The sequence below is a fragment of the Sander vitreus genome, chromosome 19 (genome assembly GCF_031162955.1).
Source record: "Sander vitreus isolate 19-12246 chromosome 19, sanVit1, whole genome shotgun sequence".
NCBI lineage: Eukaryota > Metazoa > Chordata > Actinopteri > Perciformes > Percidae > Sander > Sander vitreus.
In genome coordinates, this window is record NC_135873.1 from 1,457,170 (window position 1) to 1,477,113 (window position 19,944).

A 19,944-nucleotide genomic window follows, 5' to 3' on the forward strand; every position below is an offset into this window, starting at 1 on the left:
GTGTGTGTGTGTGTGTGTGTGTGTGTGTGTGTGTGTGTGTGTGTGTGTGTGTGTTCACTGGAGGGTAGCGGCTCAAGTCCAAAGCAACACAAACTCTGCATGCTCTAGGTTTCCTCTGCTGACTGTGTGCATGTGTGTGTTCCCATGCTCTATAGAGGAGCAGTGGAGCGCTCAAAGATTTGGGGTGCCTGACAAAAACCTTGCTCTCTTTCCGTTTTCTCTTTTTTTCCCTTTTGTGAACTTTTTGAACTCCCTCTTCTGTTGTGTATTTCGAGTTTTAATTCTTCTGAAACAATCAGGCACTGCTTAATCAAAATTTCTAAAAAGGGTTGAAAAAAGATGTTAAATTCATAATATAGTATATCGCAAAAGTCATAGTATAGTATGTCAAAAAAAAGTGGAAAAAAAGTCATTGTATAGTATGTCGAAAAAAGGCATAGTAAAATATGTTTAAAAAAGTTCTAGTATAGTATGTCGGAAAAAAAGTCATGGTATAGTATGTCGAAAAAATAGGAAAAAAAGTCATAGTATGTCGAAAAAGTAAAAAAAAGTCATAGTATAGCATGTCGAAAAAAGTGGAAAAAAAGTCATAGTATACTATGTCGAAAGAAGGGGAGAAAAAGTCATACAGTGGTGGCTGCTGGTCTTTCAAAGAGGGGAAGCTCATTTTCGGCCTACATCATAAAAATTTTCCATTTATTTATAATAATAATAATATAATTATTATAATAATAATTTATAATATCCGTGAGATGGTTTCATCAAGAGGCATGGCCAGCAGTACATTTTCTTTGTCACGGCACTTCCAGTCAGCCAGCTAACTTTGTCATACCAGGAGAGCTGAACAGACCTGTTACTTTGCCCTATCTTTTGCACTAAATCAATCTTAGGTGTTGATCTGCCCTGCTGTTTAATTCTAAGTGTCTCCTCGTAAGGAAGACTTCAAATGGCTTTGCCAAAACCAGGTCGACAATATTAGCATTGTCTGCCATCGTGTGCAGTTTGCAAGCTGGCTAGTTTGCCCCTTCAACACTAGCCTAGCCTACTGTATGAATGAATGAACAAACTAACAAAACAATATTTAACTCGAAGGAGGAAATGTGGGAATTAGGTTTAACTGAAACAAGAAATGTGGTGTATAATTGTATGAAATGTATGATGAACATTGGCTAGGAATTTCGCCAAGTAAATACCAAGAAATAGGTTGCAGCAGTACGTCTTTCGACTACACTTGCAAAATCCGCGATGGGACTGAGCTAAGCTCTGCTTGAATAGCTTCAGCGACTTTTTATAGTACTAAATCGCTGTCAATCAAAAGGAGATGCAGGCTTTCGACAGACCCTGCAATCATCACACAGAAGCCCGGAGTCCAGGCCAGCTCACTCCTCCATTGACCCACAGAGACGCCGAGCGTCCGTGGGTCAATGACATAATCGCAGCATTTATCCAATGACCGTCTAGTTTCGAAGCGCTGAAAAAAACTGCTCAAAGCAGCCCCATTGAAGTCAATGGACGCCAGGCTTCAACAGGGAAATGCACTGTGACAATGAGAAGGAATGTATGAGAAGGAAATCGAGTCAGTCGACCTCAAGGGGGTAAGCTTCTCCTCGGACCGCTAACCTCCGATGGCGCCATTTTAATGCTACAAAGCCATCACCTCCCGTTAGCATTCCATTGACTGCCATTCATTTTGACGTCACTGTGACAGCGAATAACTTTACATCTGAAGCGTTTAAAGACTCTATTTGTCCGTTGTATATTTCTAAAGAAACACGACAATGTATAAAAAGCTCCAGTACCTTGTACCTCACGTTATGGCTCCATAATAGACGTTTTTGTAAAAATAGGCTAACGATTGTTTCATCACCACGCAACTTACTGTCACATAGTACAGGAATTACCATACAGTACAGGAGAAGCGAGCAGGCAGTTTCGTCTCACATTAGCTGTTTAAGTGTAATTACTAATGTTAACTAGTATTTTAGTTAGCAAAACTTAGCCTGTGTCCATGTTATCTCCTTACATAGACCTACGCTCTCCGTCTCTGCAATATTTGGAATGATTGAGATTTCTTTCCAGAAGACTTACAACTTTCAGACAGGTTGCTCACGTCACATCTACGTCGTCTCTCTCAGTTGGAGGCTGCGCAGTAACGCTGGCCATCACTGGAAAAGTACTTCTTATGGCCTTCACTGGTCTCCGTCCAAAGCAACGGGATCTGTTGGTCCATTATATATATATGTCAATGGTCGACCTGCTATATGTAGCTGATTCTAATGCATTTTTAGGCAATAAAATGTTAACACAATAGTACAGATTTGACCAGTAATTTTTTGACATTTTAGGGGAAGCTGAGCTTCCCTTGCAGTCTTAAAGAAACCGCCTCTGAAGTCATAGTATAGTATGTGGAAAAAAGTCATAGTATAGTATGTTGAAAAAAGGCATAGTAAAATATGTTAAAAAAAGTTATAGTATAGTATGTCGCAAAAAGAGGAAAAAAAATCATAGTATAGTATGTCGAAAAAAGTGGAAAGAAAGTCATAGTATAGTATGTTGAAAAAAGTCATTGTATAGTATGTCGAAAAAAGGCATAGTAAAATATGTTAAAGTTATAGTATAGTATGTCGGAAAAAAAGTCATGGTATAGTATGTCGAAAAAATAGGAAAAAAAGTCATAGTAAAATATGTTAAAAAAAGTTATAGTATAGTATGTCGCAAAAAGTGGAAAAAAAATCATAGTATAGTATGTCGAAAAAAGTCATAGTATAGTATGTCGAAAAAAGAGGAGAAAAAGTCATACAGTGGTATGTCGCAAAAAGAGGAAAAAAAATCATAGTATAGTATGTCGAAAAAAGTGGAAAAAATGTCATAGTATAGTATGTCAAAAAAAGAGGAGAAAAAGTCATACAGTGGTATGTCGCAAAAAGAGGAAAAAAAATCATAGGATAGCATGTCGAAAAAAGAGGAAAAAAAGCCATAGGATAGCATGTCGAAAAAAAAGAGGAAAAAAAGTCATAGTATAGTATGTCGAAAAAAGTCATAATAGATAGTATGTGAAAAAAGTGGAAAAAACGTCATAGTATAGTATGTTGAAAAAAGTCATAGTATAGTATGTTGAAAAAAGTAGAAGAAAAGTCATAGTATGTAGAATAAAGAGGAGAAAAAGCCATTGTATAGTATGTTGAAAAAAGTCATAGTATAGTATGTCGAAAAAAAGTCATAATATAGCATGTTGAAAAAATTGGAAAAAAGTCACAGTATAGTACGTTGAAAAAAGTGGAAAAAAGTCATAGTATGTTGAAAAAAGAGGAGAAAAAGTCATAGTATAGTATGTCGAAAAAAGAGGAAAAAAGTCATAGTATAGTATGTCAAAAAAAGTCATAATATATAGTATGTGGAAAAAGAGGAAAAAACGTCATAGAATAGTATGTCGAAAAAAAGAGCAGAAATAGTCATAAGATAGTATGTCGAAAAAAGTGGAAAAAAGTCATAGTATAGTATGTCGAAAAAAGTCATAGTATAGTATGTCGAAAAAAGTGGAAAAAAGTCATAGTATAGTGTGTCAAAAAAAGAGGAGCAAAAGTCATAGTATAGTATGTCAAAAAAAGTCATAATATAGTGTGTCAAAAAAAGTGGAAAAAAGTCATAGTATAGCATGTTGAAAAAAGTCATAGTATAGTATGTTAAAAAAAAAGAGGAAAAAAGTCATAGTATAGTATGTAAAAGAAAAGAGGAAAAAAGTCATAGTATAGTATGTAGAAAAAAGTGGAAAAAAGTCATAGTATAGTATGTAGGAGAAAAAAGTCATAGTATAGTTTGATGAAAAAAAATCATAAAAAGTCATAGTATAGTATGTCAAAAAAATAGGAAAAAAAAGTCATAGTATAGTTTGATGAAAAAAAATCATAAAAAGTCATAGTATAGTATGTCGAAAAAAGAGGAAAAAAAGTCATAGTATAGTATGTCGAAAAAAGTCATAATATAGTATGTGGAAAAAGAGGAAAAAACGTCATAGTATAGTATGTCAAAAAAAGTGGAAAAAATTCATAGTATAGTGTGTCAAAAAAAGAGGAGAAAAAGTCATAGTATAGTATGTCAAAAAAAGTCATAATATAGTGTGTCAAAAAAAGTGGAAAAAAGTCATAGTATAGCATGTTGAAAAAAGAGGAAAAAAGTCATAGTATAGTATGTTGAAAAAAGAGGAAAAAAGTCATAGTATAGTACGTTGAAAAAAGTGGAAAAAAGTCATAGTATAGTTTGATGAAAAAAAATCATAAAAAGTCATAGTATAGTATGTCAAAAAAAAAAAAAGGCACAGTAACAAGGTCACAGGTCAGGGGACGAGAATTTTCAGCCAGTCCCTTACAACCAAACCTCTTCATGTATAACTGTTTGACTATCTACAGATTCAAGGGAATCTACGTAGGCATGATAAGGGAATGTTTTGTCTCAGGACTTTCCCCTCTTGGAGGTCGGTGGGCCAGTCACACTTTAGTGTACTTTCCAGAGAGAGAGAGGCTGATCTAGGCTTTAGTATCTGTGTCTACGGCGCCTGCAATATCTTTGTTTGAGGTTCAGCTAAACGTAACGCCTCCAGCATAAGTTAAATACACCTTGTGGAAGACAGGAACTTCCGAGAGTTGGGACGGCACTGCACAGTAACACATCATGGTTAAACTGTACTGCCTGCTTATTGTCTCCTCAATTGAGTGTTCATTAAAGGTGCTCTAAGCGATGTCACACGTTTTTTTAGGCTACAACATGTTTTGTCACATACAGCAAACATCTCCTCACTATCTGCTAGCTGCCTGTCCCCTGAACACACTGTAAAAAAACAAGGTCTCTGTAGACAGCCCAGGCTGCAACAAACTGCGCCAACCTGCATCACGAAACATAACAAACAGTGTTCCAGCCAATAACCGACAAGAAGGATTTGGGGGTTGGGGGTTGGGGGGGTTAGTGCTTGACAATAATTCAAACGTCAACAAGAAGTGACGTCACCCAACATCGCTTAGAGCACCTTTAAATGCTTCTGTGTAATTCAACAAGGACTCCCAAACGTTCTTCGCATGAGTTGTGCTGCTCCTGAGTTATTCCTTAACAGTCATAAAAAAGTCATAGTATAGTATGTCGAAAAAAGTCTTTAAAAAGTCACAGTATTATATGTCGAAAAAGGTATAAAAAGTAATAGTATAGTATGTCGAAAAAAAGTCATAAAAAAGTCATAGTATAGTGTGTTGAAAAAGAGTCATGGTATAGTGTTAAAGATAGTCATAAAAATAGTCTTATTATATGATGTCATAAAAAAGGTCATACAAGCTGCCACCTGCTCATTAGATTAGCATTCCACCCATGCAGACATTGACGGTGCAGCATTGGGAGCAGTATTTAGAAATAAACATAGAATTAGTACAATTACAGTATGTCATTAAAAAGTCATATACTAGTATAGTAAGTGGAAAAAAGGTCTTAGTATGTCAGAGTAAAAACTTCCCAATTACAACAGCTATTGCTGCAACAGCTCTCAAGCATGCTGGCATCCCCTGAGACATTGTGTAATATATATATTACAATATCAGTGGACAATTGAAATACTAGAATATTTCAGGAGGTTCTGGTGGACAAATATTTCAGAAACAACATTTTCTAAACATCCAAAGCCACTTTTCACTATCACTATTGTCTAAAAACGTATCCAGAATTCAATTCTGTGATGAAAACAAAACAAAACAATGTTATATTCTTTCACTCAACTTTTTTAGGTGTTACATCTGATAAATTGAACGAAACAATAGCATTGAAAAAAAAAGTAAGTGAAGGAAACATAGAACTGGAGAGGACTAAGAGCAAGTTTGGCAGCAAAATACAGAGGAAGGTTCAAGGCGTTGCTCTCCACTTTCATGCTAAAAGTGTGTGAATGAGCATATTTGTCGGGTCACTTAAACTTCTCCCTTTCTGCTGCACACACGCTTTGAGTATTACAAGATGTGTTATAGTATGTGTTATCTCATTATTATTACTCGTCTGACAGCGATGTATCTCAGATTCCTGTGGTCTGGCAGGTGTGAGAAGAAGCAGATCTCTGTTTTAAACACCCAAACACACACACACACACACACACACACACACACACACACACACACACACACACACACACACACACACACACACATACAGCATCCAGTCTTCAATAAAACAATCTTCACGTTTCCTCTGCTGTCTTTTGTCAGCCAAACACACAAAGAGTCTGGTTAAGCAGCCATATATATATAACAGATTTATGGGCCTTTTAAAACTGACAGAAACGTGTCCAAAATATACAATAACTTTAAACTAATGAGGATCAGAATATTAATAATGAAAAAAAAAGTAAATGATTTTGGTGTCAATCCAGATTTTCATAACTGTGAAAAAAATACTTATTTATCCGTTCTTTTACCATTGCTAAAGTCTTAGCTTGTCAACATCTCTCAAAATATCAATATCAAAATATTGTGCCTCTATATTTAATCTCACAAAGATCTTTATGTGTTACATATAACTATAATATATTAAACTGATAAGTTTTCAAGCAAACATTTGGACACTTTCTGCGTGCACACACACACACACACACACACACACACACACACACACACACACACACACACACAAAGCAGAGTATATCATCTCATCAGTGCGTTTCTCGCACACTCACCGCTTCACAAACTATCTGCTTATCTTTGTCTTTTTTTAAAATCAAATTTGTGTGTGTGTGTGTGTGTGTGTGTGTGTGTGTGTGTGTGTTTGCATGTGTGTGTGATGCTCAGGTTTGATACTGTGTTCTAGCAGACAAGGAAGAGATGAAGCCTGAATATAGAAACAGGAAGAATAACTTCCTCCAAACACATAATAACCATTAACCATACAGCAGGCAACGGCAGGTGTATATATATATATATGAATAGTTTTTTTTAACAGACCATGTTTGTCACCATGTGTATTAGTCTAGTATCAATCCTGAGTAGTTTTTTTTTTTTGGGGGGCATTTTAGGCCTTTATTTGTATAGGACAGCTTAGATTTGAAGGAGAGAGAGAGAGAGAGAGGGGGAATGACGTGCAGCAAAGGGCCGCAGGTCGGAGTCTAACCCGCGGCCACTGCGTCGAGGGGTAAACCTCTATATATGGACGCCCGCTCTACCAGGTGAGCTAACCAGGCACCCGGTCCTGAGTAGTTTTTGTTTGTTTTATTCTCATCTCTGTCTTGTCTGATAAATGTGGTACTGTATATATTTTAATCTGCCTCCTCAAGACGATGAAAAAAAAAATACTTTTGTTTATTTACTATAAATACGTGCAATGCTATTCGATTTGTGTTACTCTCTGTCAGCTTGTATGCTGTGGTCCACACTATCAGACTTTGTAGAGGATTAACATTGCATTGTGGGTAAACAGTGTGCATCAACAGCAAACTAAAGAAATCAAGCGTTTAGCGTACAGCTCATTTTGCCCCTCTTTCTGGTGTGGAGACACTGAAGATTCAAAACTAGTTCAGAATGAATGTGTGGATTTGGGCCAAAACTATTGGTTTATGGCACAAAACAGGAAGAGTATGAGAAACTGCCCAGGCCAGAATTGAATACTTCACTTGCACATACATACTGTATATACTTGACTTGCAAATACATATATATTGGTACTAAACACTAAACACACGTACATACAGTGTTGGGGAGTAACGGAATACATGTACCGGCGTTACGTATTCAGAATACAAATTATGAGTAACTGTATTCCGTTACAGTTACAATTTAAATAGTTGGTATTTAGAATACAGTTACATTGATAAAATCAATGGATTACGTGACGATACTTCTCTGTTTCACGAGTTTATTCACTCTCGCAACTCCATGCATTTCCCAGAAGCCCCAATATGAAAACGAAAAAATGAGTTATTTGCGTGATCACTGATAGAGGTAAAGATGGAGCCGGAACCGGCACAACAGAGCCAGGGCAGGAATGCGTTTCTATCTTGGAAATTCAAACAGCATTTCACATTAAAGAAAGAACAGGGAGAACGAAATATAACTGTGCACTGCAGTGCAACTTCTGCTTGCTAGCAACCAACTTCCTTTCAGCGTCCAAATTCCTCCACCTCCAACCTGAAGAAGCATCTTAAAGTAAGTTATTTTTAGCCAAGGGTAGTCGTCTGCTGTAGTTTTACTGGTCACCTTGCTATTTTATAGTTGACGTGCGACTTTACATTCTCCTATGTGCTGATTTACTAGCCCCAGAGCCGTTGAAAGACTAGCCCCGTTTCACATGTTAGCTAACGTTAGCTAAAATTAGCTCATGGTAGCTTAGACTGCGGTTAGATTTTTGTAGTATGCAGTTCGGGACTACAAATACAACAATCTATCTGCTTGTTCAGGTACACATTCAGCCAGTTGGAACAGAAGAACACACCAGAATAGGCCTGTTTAGTAAGCAGGATTTGATGGCCGCATTCCTACACTTATAAAATGCAATTCAATGTGGAAGTAATCCAAGTATTCAGAATACGTTACTCAGATTGAGTAACGTAACGGAATACGTTACAAATGACATTTTTGGGCATGTATTCTGTACTCTGTAACAGAATACGTTTTGAAAGTATCCTTCCCAACACTGCGTACATATACGTACATATATGTACATATACGTTCACTTTAGCAGTAAATATGTATGTGCAAGTGTTTAGTACCAGAATATATGTATGTGCAAGTGAAGTATTCAATTTTGTCCTAGGTGGCTTCTCATTCTTCCAGCTTTCAAGGTTTCTGGTCAAAGAGGATGTTGAATCGAAAAAATTTTAAATTTGCAGATCAAGGTGAGGAAAACGTGTGAGGTAAAAATAAGGGGAGAAAGCGTGAGATAAAGTTTCTGTTATCTGTGCCAGTGTTTCTGTCCACAAACACAGCTGTACATGGCGGTGAGGCTTTCAACACCACCATCACTTCCCGGTTTGGGTCTGGTTTGCATATCGTCTGGCTGCTCCTGTGTGTGAGATAGAGAGTTAAATATTCAGTCCATCAGATAAAAGTGTGTTAAACCTTTCTTCCTCCTCGAACAGATAGCGAGATGGAGAGAAGATAAAAAGATAGAGAGCGTAAAATAAAACTGGCACAATATGTGATTGATCTTTGTGTGTGTGTGTGTGTGTGTGTGTGTGTGTGTGTGTGTGTTTTTGAAAAAATGAAAAGCTGGTTGAACTTTGACCTCGAGTGGGCTTTTTCAAAAGACTTGAAACCCACAAAACTAACAGAAAACGTTTTCAAAATAAAAGCTTAGATTGTTTTTTCACCTTAACCAACTGTTTGCATATATGAATGAATCCTACATGTGAGTATCTGCTTAAACTGTGTGTGTGCGCACGCACCCACCCACACACACACACACACATACACACAGAGGTCTAATGAAGACGGATGAGACGGCACACACACTTCTCCTCGCCTCCCGGTTATTGATGAGCCTCAGGGGTCAAAGGTTATAGAAACTTGGTTATAGAAACAACTGTGTGTGTGTAACTTTCACTTTCTCTCTTTCTTCATCATCGTTTAGGCTAAGAACAAACATGTATTTAAATTTTCTTCTTTTTTGTGTATTGATCCCTTGACTTTGTCTCTGCTGGCCATTAAACAGCATTTTAATTTGTGTCTGAACATAATTAGCTAACATTTTACATGAACCTTTATTCATTCAGAGGAGTTTCACTGAGAGGACACCTCTCTTTCACTTTACCCACCCAGATTTATCCAGTTGGCCCGGGGATGGAACCGCTGACCACCCGGCCCCTCAAGCTCGCTTCTCTAACCTTTAAGCCACCACTCCCCACATGAACATGCATTACCCCAGAATACCAAGTACCAAATTCATTTTTGTGACTTGGAAAATAGAGTTTCTTCCCCCCCCACCCCCCCCTAACAGCCGCATGACACGCCACAAAATAAATATCTGTTAAAGTAACTCAATTTAAAACTGGAAATGTCCTGCGAGCAGGACGACCACATTATTCTGTTCTCTCTGGATGCCTGTGGTCCGGTCCTCTAAAACTCTCTATACCTTCTTTCCTCCTCGCTCTGCTGTCCTATCTCTTCATCTCTTTCAGTAACTTTTACTAATATTCCCCAAAAATAGCTGTGGCCTGACCAGCACGTACTACTGTGTGTGTGTGTGTGTGTGTGTGTGTGTGTGTGTGTGTGTGTGTGTGTGTGTGTGTGTGTGTGTGTGTGTGTGTGTATGAAGCCCTGCCAGTTTTTCATTCCTTTTTTGTTCCTGGCCACATATGAAGAAAGTTGAATTATAATGGAGTCCATTATTAATGCTTAGCAGAGTGGAGTGTGTGTGTGTGTGTGTTTTGGTTTTTCCCCCTGGTATTCCCGGTGAATACAAAAACATTAAAGTGTCGGGTGGCATTACTGTAATTGCCGTTGTAGATCTGATTCGATACAGACCTCTCAGGGGAATTTTATCCGAAATGTGTGCACTGGTGTGTGTGTGTGTGTGTGTGTGTGTGTGTGTGTGTGTGTGAGTGAGCAAGAGAGAGCTAGAGAAGGAGTGTCAGCTAGGAATCTGACTAACGATTATTATCGTTACAATTTCTGGGAAATTAGCGACGTTAGTGAACACAGATTTTTTCTGATTATAGTTTCATAGGGGTAAATTATGTAAATTGTGCTAATCTTAAATTAGTTTTGTTCAATAACTCTGTGCTTTTTTTCAAAGTAACTGAGTAATTAACGAGTTTGAACTTTTCCCATCACTGACGATGAGACACAACAAGAGTTCAAGACATTAAAATACAAGTGAGGGAAAACAAAGTGCACACACACACACACACACACACACACACACACACACACACACACACACACAGCTGAGTCATCGAGCCCAGATGTCTTGATTTGGGTCTTCACCTACGTTCAACTGAACAACACAACTCATAAACTCATAAAACATGATTCAACAAACACTCCTACCAAGCACTTAAGAAACTTTGAATACACTCATACACATTCATTTGTCATGAACTTCCTTGAAAGTATGCTTTACACTTTAACACACATCACGTTGACCTAATGAACTGTGTTTTCTAGCTGATGACGGTGTGTCATCATGGGAAACTGATGCTGCATATGTTATCTATAAACCTCTGATTAACAACGTGTGTGTGTGTGTGTGTGTGTGTCACACAGAGCAAACGAATGTGTAGCTCATGATATTTATGGGAACTAGGTTGTTGCACACGCACACGTACAGACACACACACACACACACACACACACACACACACACACACACACACACACACACACTCCGTGCCCCCTGTGCAGAAGAGACTAATAGTTTTGGGATGTGTGTGCCGCCTTGTTGGCAGTGAGCGGTGAGGCTGTCAGCAGGAGATCTGACACCCTGAGGACACACAGACGTTTTACAGACGAGTCGGTGTGGAGCAGCGGGGTTACAAGCTGCTTGGTGCTGCCCTATAAAATGCCAGTCTGCGGTCAGACGCTCTGTCGTAATCCACGTAATGCCCCACCATCCATAAGAGAAAGAACGAGAACTAGTTTTATGGCAAATTCATACTTATTGCAAGAAGACAAGTGTTGGTTGTTTGCATGATGGGGTAATGTTGGCCATTTTTTTTGCATGACCAAAACTTTCCACTGATCTTTACCAAAATAACGTAGTCAAGCCAAGGCTAAAGGAACAGTAGATACAGTGTACAGTTACATCTGGAGTTATAATATCAGGTCATAATTTCCAATCAGTGACACACCAGGGAATTGGACTGAACAGACCTCAACACAACCAATGAAAGTACAACTTTTGACAACTTGTTTTAAAACAAGGTTTAGAATCTGAAGAGGCTCCACCATGACGTGATGGTATTTGGTCATAAACCAAAGTATTAGACAAAAACATATTTTTACCTAATGATTGGTGCTCGGTGAAAAGTTCAATCACCAAAGTCATTACAATTTATCCTGAGGGCGAATAGAAACGTCTGCAGCAAACCTCATGGTGGGAAAAGTAAGAGAGAAACAGAAAGAATCAAACGAGAACATGTGGGGGAAGGGATCAAGTGCTATTTGAGGGAAAAGAACAAAACAGGAGAGATCATCTGTCTGTTTCTAAACATGTCTCTGTCATGTCTGTTTCTGTCCCTTTAGTCCTCGTTCATTGTGGAACTGCACAAGAGAAACCTTCAGAACCGCCACATTTTCCTCTCCATGCCTCATTTGTTATTGTCATTTATCACCTTATTTTGTCATTAAAAAGCACAGTTGCTCGCTCTGTGTCCTCCCAGCGTCATTTTTCTTCTCTTTTTTTTTTGCCCAGCCTCTTCATCAGAGGTTTTTCTTTGTCACATCGAAACTATTTTCATCCCTCTGTTTTTGTCGCGTCATCGCATGTGGCTGCGACAGCTGACGAGGGTGGATTAAGGTCCGTCTGTCTCTCTCTTGCTCTCCAACAAAAAGAGATACTTTTCTTAATTTAAACCATTCTCCACCCCCACCAGTAGCGCAATGCTTCCCTGTGGAACGTTTGATGGCAAAGACTCATCTGAAAAGAAGAAACAACATTTTAGCTAAATGACTCAGAAATCACAACAAATGGAGCCAGTGGCTCCTCGTGAATTATAATGGCTCAATTAACTCAAACATTCCAGGCAGCGCTGCCTGGAAGGCACTAGGATTAGGAAATGATTAGGGTTAGGGTTAGGATTAAGGTTAAGGTTCAAGGTTCAAGGTTAAGGTTAACGTCAACTTCAAGGCACCTAAGTGCCTTGAAGTTGACGTTGGGGGCTTAAAACACCATCGAGCCTGTTTGTCAGCAGGATTCAGAATAACTACTGGTCTGATTTCCATGAAACTTGGTGGAAGGGTGTAGCATAGGCCAAGGAAAGACCCTGACCCTAACCCATTACATTTTGGCAGTGGATCTGAATCACGGGGCGGATACAAGAATTATTTGTCACTTTCATTAACATTGCGAGACACGGCATGGCCTTGGTGGAGGTCTGCGCCCTCCGAGTGCCCTTCTAGTTTCATGTCCGTTTTATTTTTTGCAAATAGGAGTTCTCAGAGTTAAAGGTTTAGTCATAACATCCTCTTCTCATTGTCTTAAATTACAAAGTGTGTCACCAAAAGATTCCGAAGTTGGAATTTTTGGCATACTGCATTTGACCAACAATGTATTATGACATACTCAATCTTTTTTTTCTGGCATACTAAATAGTATGGGTATTGGAACACAGTGAGAGTATTTTTACACTGTGGTATTACTACTTTCAATTAAAGATCTGAGTTTCCACCACGGTTGATTACAAAATCAGCTAAAGATGCCGAGCTGGAAAGACGATAATAGTAAAACTGTCCTGAGACTGTGATCAGACTGTACTACAGGCCTGCTCAAGGGCTCATTAGCAGTGATGTTTGAGAGAAGGGACGTTACCAACTCACTTCCCTCAGGCGAGACACAAACCCACATCTCACAACCCACAAGTAAAAAAACAAACAAGAAACTGAACTGAACCATCTTCTCATTCTTCTCCCTGCAGACATGGAAACACACAGTTCTGATCAAATGAAGCCCTAATTAAGTTGTCGCACACCAACCTTGTGGAGCTGCATAAAAAAAAAACCACATCCTAGTTTTACTCAGAAGTCTTCCCACAAGCCCCGATCCAGAAAATTTGGCGAGGATGGAAGGGGGACGGCCACTTTGTACTTAATTAGTTCAAGGAATCGGCCTGAAATCCCGTACAGTTCAACCACACTTAGTCACTGACCCTGTACACTGTGGGCATCAAACCCAGCACAGATAGTTCCCTTCTTCCTACTAAATTTATCCCCAAAAATGTCTTCTTCTCGGTTTCAGTATTTGTTTCGTTTTTAAAGGCACAGGAGACATTTTCTAAATTTAGTATGTTGTTTCGGAAAATGCTATGCATAAATGTTATTTCTTTGCATAAAAAACGATTGAACTTTTAGGGGTGGATCCACCGCAGTCACAAAAACAGCGTGATTAATCCGACGTTCACCAAGTGTTTATTAACACTGAGAGAAACGCATGAGGGTAAAGTTCATTAGCAGCAAAACAAAGAGCGCCACGTGTCAAAACCTCCCCACTAAAATGAACCATTTGCCACATCTGTAACTACTGAGCGACTTTAACGTCTCAGTTCTTTTGGTTCATGTTTTCTCTTCACGGTGGCTTTTCTGTTGTTCTGTTGTTGTTGTCTGCTTCAGCTCTGCCAGGTCATTTTTATTGTGCATTCATCCCCATGGGTCTGCAGCTGCCCAGCTGTTCATATGGAGGTTACCTCAAACGATGATAAAATGTGCAAAGCTAATTGGTGCCGCCTGTGATTACAAAGCAAAAGGTTCACAAACCCATTTCAAATTCATTTAATAAAAGCCTTTCTGATGATGATCTTTTTCCACAGTCAGAACGTCACTCTGTGAAGTGAGTTCAAACTCATTTCAATATTATTTATCTGCCTATTTAACCTCTTTGAACCTTACATTACTGCAGTATGTGGCTTCAAATGTGAGAAAAAAAAAAACACCAAACTATCTGCTTGTTTCACACTTCATTGAAATTGTGAGATGCCACGATTGAGTGAAAAGTTAAAACATGACACCCAAAAGTCGAGATAAATTAGTGGTAATTCTGTGCTAAAAGGTCAATGTTTCACGAATGCACCATGGCAGGAAAATAATGGGCCTTCCTGAGAGATTTGTACTTTTTGAAGCATCGTAAAGGCAGAAAAATGTGAATAATACTGATTATCTTAGTCTTATGTGACACTCAGAAGTAGCTGGTACTGTACTGTAACGGCCACAGTGACACATTTCTGTGCTTTGACAAGAATATCTTAAAGGTCCCATGGCATGAAAATGTCACTTTATGAGTTTTTTTAACATTAACATGAGTTCCCCCAGCCTGCCTATGGCCCCCCAGTGGCTAGAAATGGTGATAGGTGTAAACCGAGCCCTGGGTATCCCGCTCTGCCTTTGAGAAAATGAAAGCTCAGATGGGCCGATCTGGAATCTTCCTCCTTATGACATCATAAGGAGGAAGGAAAGCTCCCCTTTCTCTACTTTGCACGCCCAGATAATTTGGCCCACCCATGAGAAAGAGAGCGACATCATGGCTTGCAAACGAGCGAAGCATGGCAGTTGGTCAAGGCCACACCCTCGCCCTCCACCTTGCCCCCCCCCTCTCTCCTCCTCAATAGCTACAGACACAGAAATGGCACATACTAAGGAAAGCTCATTGTGGGACTGGCTCTAGTGGCTGTAATTCTGCACCAAGGCTGAATTTCATGAAAGAGACTTCAGATACAGTATTAGGGGACCACTAAGGCCTATATAAAAGAGACTTCAGATACAGTATTAGGGGACCACTAAGGCCTATATAAAAGAGACTTCAGATACAGTATTAGGGGACCACTAAGGCCTATATAAAAGAGACTTCAGATACAGTATTAGGGGACCACTAAGGCCTATATAAAAGAGACTTCAGATACAGTATTAGGGGACCACTAAGGCCTATATAAAAGAGACTTCAGAAACAGTATTAGGGGACCACTAAGGCCTATATAAAAGAGACTTCAGATACAGTATTAGGGGACCACTGAGGTCTATATAAAAGAGACTTCAGATATAGTATTAGGGGACCACTAAGGCCTATATAAAAGAGACTTCAGATACAGTATTAGGGGACCACTAAGGCCTATATAAAAGAGACTTCAGATACAGTATTAGGGGACCACTAAGGCCTATATAAAAGAGACTTCATATACAGTATTAGGGGACCACTGAGGCCTATATAAAAGAGACTTCAGATACAGTATTAGGGGACCACTGAGGCCTATATAAAAGAGACTTCAGATACAGTATTAGGGGACCACTAAGGCCTATATAAAAGCATCGAAAAAGCAGCATGTCATAGGACCTTTAACTCAAGGTCCACTTGTAGCTTTTTCTTGAGCTATACTCTTCCTCTGCGAATGGAGGTTGCTCAAGAAGAATGTGAGATACGGATGCTCAACTTTGGGTCTGGAAAATAACTCAGTAGACCTAGTTGTACTTTACTCGAGTATTTCCTCCACTTTATGCAACTTATACTTCTACTCCACAGGATTTACTTTATGTTACAGCTATAATTGCTTGTGACTTACGCATTAAGATTGACTTTGGTGACGTTGATATAATTTGGTGTTTAAAGGGTTAGTTTGGATTCACAAAAGACACACAATAACACAAACAAACTAACTGATGGAGGCAGCGGTAGACCAGCAACTCCCATGTTCTGCGAGGTAAAATCACTGTTTTTGTCAAAGGAGTCTGGTGGCTTTGAAGAGAGCAGAGATAACGGCTTCAGTTCCCCATCGTAAAGTGCTGTCTGACAGCAAGATAAAGCTGTGAAAATATCCTACATATAACGTACACTTAAACTGATATATATGTTTTTAGGTGTCTAAAATCTACTGTAGCTAAAACACTGACTATGGATAAGTACCTCGTCCAACCACACTTCCAACGAACCAAACTATCCTTTTAAACTGCTGCTTACAAGTTAATACATCAGTAGAAATAATCTTTACACTGAGTACTTTTGTACTTTTAGTACATTTTGCTCATAATACTCATTAAATTTTACTCAAGTAAAGGATCTGAATACTTCTTTCACCACTAGTCTGTCGGGGTTGAAGAGATCGGTTGATTCGTAAATGGTTTGTGTTCCATCAACAATAATAATAGAATCCCTGTGGCGTTGACCGATCACACTGGCTGCGACTTCCCATAATTCCCTACTCGCCCTCTGTTTTCACTTTGCAACACCCACAAATCCCAAATAAAGCGGCAAAACCAAAGGCTGATGATGCAAATGTCTTTGTGTTCAGTATAAATGAGTTTCTGGCTGTTATTTTGACTTGTTGTGAACCCTCGGCAGTCTGACTGTGCTGCCTGTAAATAAGTGCGGATCTTACTGTAAGTCTGTGAGTCCTGTGAGTCAGTAGGCAGTAAGTGGTGATGTCATAGCTTGTTGACCTCATAGGACAGCGAGCGCTTTAATATAACCCAGGCTGTGGGGTCACCAGGGTGCCACTAACGTGTGTGTGTGTGTGTGTGTGTGTGTGTATGTGTGTGTGTGGTAATGAGGTCATTATTGACTGTAAAACCCCTGTCTTGTTCTTGACTCGCTCGCTTTCCCCTACCCTTTTCATATTGAGTCAAGTTTAAATTTTATGCATCACATCTTGTTTCTTTCTATTTATTGTTTTATGAATTTTGTCTTCAGGTACATCATGTTTGTTTGTACAGTGGTTTAAATGAAGACCTGTTTGAATTGCACATTGCGCTCTTAATGGATGTGTTGTGCAAAGTTCTTGGGTGGTTCACTGACTCACTCTTGAATGAGAGAGTCTCAATCCTATGTCAGTATTTGGATCCTGCCTCACAATCTAGGTGTCTCATAATCATGAGCATCAACAAGAAAGAACTTGTTTAGGATTGGGAAAAAGCCTTCATTCAGGAATCATCATCAGCCAGCATTTATATATTCATACCCCTTATACATTTCCACTCTTTCCTACTTTGTGCTGCACAACAATTTCCCTCAGGATAAATAAAGTTCTGTCTTATCTTATCTAGAAATGTTGTGCAGTTGTGAATAAACAGCGTATTAGGGCCATTGTAGATTTTAAAAAATCACCTACCCAAAAAAAGGTGCTTATTTGACATCTCTTTACTTGCCCATGTTTGATCATCACATCACAGACGCCGCTGCTTGCTGTGGATTACGCCTGCAGTGACCTAATCAAATTAGACTTTGCAATTGGATGTTTAGCAATAAATACATTTACCACCAAAAGCACCCGGACTTTGAAGAATATTGGGCCTATTCAGTCAACATACTGATTTGGATGAGGTGATTATGTGCACCAGGAACTACATGTATGACTTTATAGAGTTAGAGTATATCCTAGTGGTGTTCTCTACAACTTTAATCTTGGTAAAAGTTTTTTCTCAGAATATAACCTCCCTCCCCAAGGCTCCATGAAGTATTTATTTTTGACCTACAACAGCCCTAATACACCATCGTATAACTACCTCAATTCATGCATTTCATTGAAATTGACCATAAATGACAATGTTTGTCTGACTTTTGTTTGCCTTTACACTCCATTTATTCTCCTACGCGCCTGTCTGTAGTGTTTGCAGATGTCAGGATCACTTTTTCTTGTTTGAATTTGTAAAAACATAACAATTGTTTATTTGTTATGTGTATAGTTTTGCAACCATGTCATGCGTAAATCATTTTATGACAGAATAAAAAAAAACTCCTCACTCTCTCTCTTCCTTCTCTCCTGTCGTGTGTGTGTGTGTGTGCGTGTGTGCGTGCGTGTGTGCGCGTTCGCTTCCTGTGTCCCACTAAGCCCTCTAAAGCCTAAGCTAAACACCTCGGCTGTAAAAGGTGGTTCCAGGGTCAGAGGAAATTGAAAATGCGTCCGCTAGCAAAACTCACAACCATCAACATCACACACACTGACACACTCTTTTCTTTCCCTCACTGACTGTCACACACCCACACTGTCTCCACAAGGGCTAACTGAGGTAAGTGTGTGTGTGTGTGTGTGTGTTTAGGTAAAGTGTTAGAAGCTTAAACGGACATCCCTGTGGAATGTAAAGATAAGGCGTCTTTGCTTATACAAAGAAACGTACACACACGCACGCTCACACACACACACACACACACACACACACACACACACACACACACACACTCTATCCACACCCACACGAAAGCAACCAGTTATCTAACTTACACACATAATGGCATTAATGGGCTAAGCACCGCCAAATATTCCCGCCCCTGACCTGGAATGGGAACGCTGGTAGTCTGACACATTGTACAAGATGTCGTAGCCTTGTAATATAAAGGATGAGGTCACCTAAAGCTCCAGTGGAGGATTTTTTTTGAGGAGGGCTTGGTTTGGTTGTGTGTTTATGAAAACACAGGAGATTTGAACCTCTACTGCACTCTAAAAAAACAGTCATTGCCTCGCCACAATCTGTTCAATCAGAGGAACCAGAGCTGCGTTTATCTACAGCATCAACCCTCCTACTTGAGTTTTTTCTTCCTCTATAAACTCACTTCTGGACACATGACTCAATCAAACCAGAGCTCTTTGGATTTCAACTGACTTTTAAATCACCATAATTGGACATTATTTACAGACCCAAAGACCTAACTGACCCTAATATGTACGTAGCAGGGTTGCAGAGAGTGTTGATTTTTTTTAAAGGCAAACTTAAAACCTTTTTAGTCAGGCCTTTTAATAAACAACTTATTTATTATTTTCTTTATCCAGCTACTTAAGGTCTATTTATTTATTTACATGTCGTTTGTTGTAGTCAGTTTTATAATTTTTTATTAGTTGTTTTAATTCTACTTATTTATGAATCTGTATCTTTTATGGATTGTTTTAAACAGTGTATCTACATGTACTTAATAGCCACTGTTTAGAACTTTTATTTATTTATTTTTATATTTAAGTATCTTTTGGTTTTTAAGAGCCTTGCCTCTGGTGTTTCCTCACTTATGGCGTTTCCACTGCTCGGTTCTTGTTTTTATTGAATTTTTTTTTGTCAATGTAGGGGTAGGTCAGTAGGATTGAGGGGGAGGGATATTGTGTTATGTGTATATATGTGTGTGTGTGATGGTGGTGGTGGTGGGCGGTGGTATTGTATCAAGCACTTTGTGCTACATTGACATGTATGAAAAGTGCGATATAAATTAAGTCTGATTGATTGATAGAGCTTCAACTGACTATATTTGTCATTTAAGAATATCTTAAGCCACTTTTTGACCGCAGAGACTTTTCTCCTGAATACAAATTTGTGT